Source organism: Balaenoptera physalus, assembly GCF_965194825.1.
Source record: "Balaenoptera physalus genome assembly, chromosome: 3".
NCBI classification, from domain to species: Eukaryota; Metazoa; Chordata; class Mammalia; order Artiodactyla; family Balaenopteridae; genus Balaenoptera; species Balaenoptera physalus.
In genome coordinates this window covers 175,213,949-175,218,809 of record NC_138890.1, presented here as the reverse complement: position 1 = coordinate 175,218,809, position 4,861 = coordinate 175,213,949, and positions in this window count along the sequence as shown.

Genomic DNA, 4,861 nt, shown 5'->3' with positions numbered 1-4,861 from the left:
GTTAAATTCAACAAGCTCCTTGGGTTTGAGACCCCCAAATCCAAACCCAGGAGAGAGGGCAGGAAGAGAAGATACTCTGAGGACCGGGCCCCAGAGGTGCTATGTCGCACACTGGCAGGGTGTTCGGGGTGAGCATCCGAGGCAGAGGCCCTCATTGGCATGCGGCCGGCACTTCCTGCTGCCTCTGCTCCTGTGGCCTCACTCTTGACTCCAGAATTACTCTGAACCCCAGCCCGAGAGAAAGCTCTGTCTCCCTTTTAACCTGCCATCAGGAGCTGCAGCCTGCAGGGAGAGATGTGCCCTCTGTGTTTCTCTTACTAAACCCACACAATATCTACACTTGCCTCTTCTGATTGAATCAGAAATCACTCTAAATCTATCATTCAATTTCAAAGCAAAATGCAGTTAAATCAGCAGGCTCAGAGCACTGTCGTTTCCTCTATCCGTTGCCTCTAAAGCTGTCACAGCCTTCCTCAGCCTCCTCTGCTCTCTAGAAAAGGGCCTTAACTGTCTCTCTGTCTCTCTATGTCTCTGTCTTTCTCTCTGTGTGACTTGCTCTCATAATTTATACAACACTTCAAGATTACAGAAAAGTACAGAGAAAAATAGAAGCAATGTTTTCATTAACTACTTGCTTTCCCAAACCTCTCATTTTTCCCAAATTTGTTCCAGGGTTCTTAAAGAAGTAACATCTTAAAGATTATGTTGGAGTCCTTCTCTGTACTACTTCCCTCTCATCCTAAACGGGGTGTTGACTGTTCCCATGCACAATTTAATACCCTTTCTGCTTATGCTGTGCCAATATACTTTTTAGAGCATGGTGTTACTGGCTTTACAGTCACACATGAGCACAAGCGTCTACCCTTGTGCCCTTTGTTTTGTGGCTTCAACACTCTGTGTTTTGAGGTATATTTCTTTGTACCCAAGGCTTAATTTCTTTATGCACACTTTCATTTTAAAATTCATTCATTTTGGCTTTTTTATTTTCTGCATGTAATGTTTTATTTTGAAAGAATTATAAATCCCAGGAAATTACAAAAATAGTACAAAGAGGTTTCCTGTACTCTTCACTCAGTTTCCTCAGTGATGACATGCTACATAATTACACAACTTCAAAACTAGGACTCTGACACTGATGTGATGTATGTCTATGATCTGATGCCATTTGATCACAGGTGTAGATCCCTGTGACCATGTCATAATCCAGACCCAGGACTGTGACAGCACCACACTGATCTCCCCACTCTACCCTTTATAGTCAGAATCTTCCTCCCTAAATCTGGACAATCCCTGGTCTGTTTTCCATCTATCATGTTGTAATTTCAAGAATATCACACAAATGGAATCATGTAATATGTCACCTTTCGGGATGGGCTTATTTTTACTCAGATGATACCCAGAGGCTCCATGCACGTAGCTGTGCACATCAAGAATTTCTCCCTCTGTGTTGCTGAATCGTGTTCCAGAATTCCAGAGTATGATGGACACAGTGTGTGTGACCATTCATCTGCAGAGGGACATTCGGGCGGTTTATAGTTTGGAGCTGTTGCAAATAACGCTGCTTTGTACAGTCCTGCGGTTTTTTGTGTGGATGTAAATTTTCTTTGCTCTGGATTAAGTGCCCGGGAGTACAATTGCTGGATTGTGCGGTTAACATTTTTTGTTTTGCTTTTCTTTTAAGAAAATTGTTCCACTACTTTCCAGAGTAGCTGGACCATTTTACATCCCCCGCACAATGCAGGGAACATCCTGTGTCACATTTCCACAGCATTCGGCTCATCGAGGTCCTCATTCATCCCTCCCTACTGGCCAGTGATGGCAAACCTCTATTCATGTGCTTATTCACCATCCATACGCACTCCTGGTGAAACATCTTTTCATATATTTTGCTTATTTTCCGAAGAGACTATTTGTTTTTTAATTGTTGAATTTTAAGAATTCTTTATGTGTTCTAGATATGGGTTCTTTGTCAGATATGGGCTTTGGAAATATTTTCTCGCAGCCCGCAGCTTGTACTCTCATCTGCCTTACCCCAGAGCAAAAATATTTAATTTTGATGAAGTCTAACATATTGATTTATCTTTTACAAATTGTGCTTTTGATCATGTCTAAGAACTTTTCACCCAGCCCTAGCTCCTGACGACATGCTTCTATACTATCTTGTAAAAGTTTCATACTTTTATGTTTTACATTTAAATCCATGATCCCTTTTGAGTGAATTTTTGTATGAGGTGTGCAGTTTAGTTTGAGTTACTTTTTTCCTAGGGGTCTTCAATCACTTTAGCGACATTTGCTGTAAAGTCTTTCCTTCCTCCAATTGAATTGCTTTTTCATATTTGTCAAAATTCAGCTGGCTGTACTTGTAGGGGGCTATTTCTGGGTTCTCTTATTTTGTTTTATAAATCTATGTCCTATTCCTCCACCAGTATCACACGATCACACAGTCTTACTCTGTGTGTGTGTGTGTGTGTGTGTGTGTGTGTGTGTGCGTGTAATAAGACAGACAGAGACAGAAACAGTCTTTAAATAGGGTAGAGTGATTCCTCCTACTTTATTTTTCTTTTTCAGAATAATGTTAGCTATTCAAGTACCTTAGATTTTCATATAAATTTTGGAAAAGTCTTGTCTCTATTTACAAAAAGAATCTTAAACCTATCTATCGATTTAGGGAGAAATGACATCATCACAGTGTTGAGTCTTTCAATCCTTGAACAGGATTATCTCCATTTATTTAAATCTCCTTTGATTTCTTTCCTCCACATTTCGTATTTCTCAGGGTACAATCACCCCCTACCCCAGCATGACCTCATCTTAACTAATTATGTCTGCAATCACCCTATTTCCAAATAGTTCTTCAACACATGAATTTGGGGAGTTCACGATTCAAGCCATAATAGACTCCAACCATGGGAATGGCTTGCCCTTCTTATCTTCTTGTCCAAATTCTGGCACTTCTCTGCTTTAGAATTTTCCAAAGTTCCTCAATTTCCAGAGAGTGGACTCAAAACTGCCTGCCTGTGGCTTCTAGAGTGGAAGCAACCTACTTTCCAACCATATCTCCCACAACTTTCTCCAACCCGCAAGTCCAGTTTTGACCTTATTCTCCAGGAGAAGTCAACCAACAAACAAGTGGGGACCTACCAGGTTCCAGGTGCTGGGACTATGACCCAAGGAGTAAGCAAGGATGAAATGACAGCAGATTCTTCACGAGCTACAAACTTCATGGATACTCGCACATGGCCTAATGCTAGGACTTTGCTTTTTCTGTTTAGTTAAAGACATAAAATGAACGTAGTTCCAAAACAATCAAAATTCTGTGAACACAAGGCTCAGTGGCAGTGCAAAGTCAGTGCTAGTAATCACCGTGATTTATGCTAAGCCTATAGCATGCTCACAAAAAGTAAAAAATAAGGCTTGGTAAAATACACAATAGGATTTTGTACAAGAATTAAATAAATCATGAAACCATTTGTGAAGAATTAATCTGCCTCCTTCTTCGTTCATGGACCTGTGGCTCCTAAGAGTGTACTTTCTAGGGCCAAAGGCAGTGACTTACCTGTGTCCCCCTTACCTCTCCATAGAACAGTTTGCTCAAATTCACTCCAATTCTTCAATGTCTCCAAAGGCATCTGCAGTGGATTGAGCAGTGGCCCTTAAAAAATTGTGTCCAAGTCCTGACCAGAGGAACCCATGAATGGGAACTTATTTGAAAAAAGGGTCTTTGCAGATGGGGTTAAGTTAAGAATCTGGAGAAGAGATCGTCCTGGATTATCTGGATGTACCCTAAATGCAGTGACAGGTGTCCTTACAAGAGAAAAAAGAGGGGATAAGGCACAGAGACACACGGAGGAAAAGACACGGATAGAAACTGAGGAGACATGTAAAGATGGAGTCAGAGGCTGGAGTGACACGGCCACAAGCCAAGGAACACCTGATTTTCCAGAAGCTGGGCAAGGGGAGGAGGACTTTCTCCAGAGCTTCTGGATGAGTGTGGCCCTGCCGACACCTTGATTTCAGGCTTCTAGCCTCCAGGACTGCGAGAGAATAAATAAATGCCCCTTGCTTTAGGCCAGTCAGCTTGTGGTACTTTGTTACCTCAGTTCCAGGAAACATACAAATTTATGATCATCCTTTGAATCAAAGCCAAGATGGCACCAGAAAAAATGATGAGGGGTGAGGGTCCACCAGCCACGCCAACCACGACCCCTGATACAGCCCTCATGTGGGCCCTGGGGCTTCTCCTGGAGGGTCCACACCACTGGAGCTGGACCCTGAGGGTGCAAACCTCCTCCCCGAGGGCTAAGTTTGTCCAGTAGGCCCTGGTCTATGCAAGGGACACCTCTGGACCTATGGCTTCCTTGACGTGTATGGCTTACGTTAGTCACTTTCAAGAAGTGAGGCCCCACTGAAGCATCTGCTTTGTGCTTGTTTGGCCTCAGAAGAGCCTGTGAGGCAGGTGGGAGCCCTGGTTCCCCAGGGAGCAGGGTCCAGGCAGAGAGTTCCTGTACAGGGAGCCGAAGGCCGATGCCTCGTGGAGTGGCTGCCTATCCCTTGGGACCTTTCTGCTAGGATTCCTGTGCCCTGGACTCAGAGGGGCCGCAGGAGGGGGGTCAGAGGGAGGACATGTCCATCCAGCCTGCATCCATTGAACAAAGGCCTGTCCTTGGGAGGTGAACGCCCCCGAGTTGCCTGGGGAGCGTGCAGCTCCAGGCCACGAGGTTGGGCTAAGGCCTCGCTGATTGGAGGCCACAGAGCCTGAAAAGCCAGTGGGTCCAGAGGCTCAAGGAGGGGGCACAAGAGCCCATGGGCACACAGACTTCTCGAAGGACTAGGCAGCTACCGAGGGCCTCCCTGAACTTCT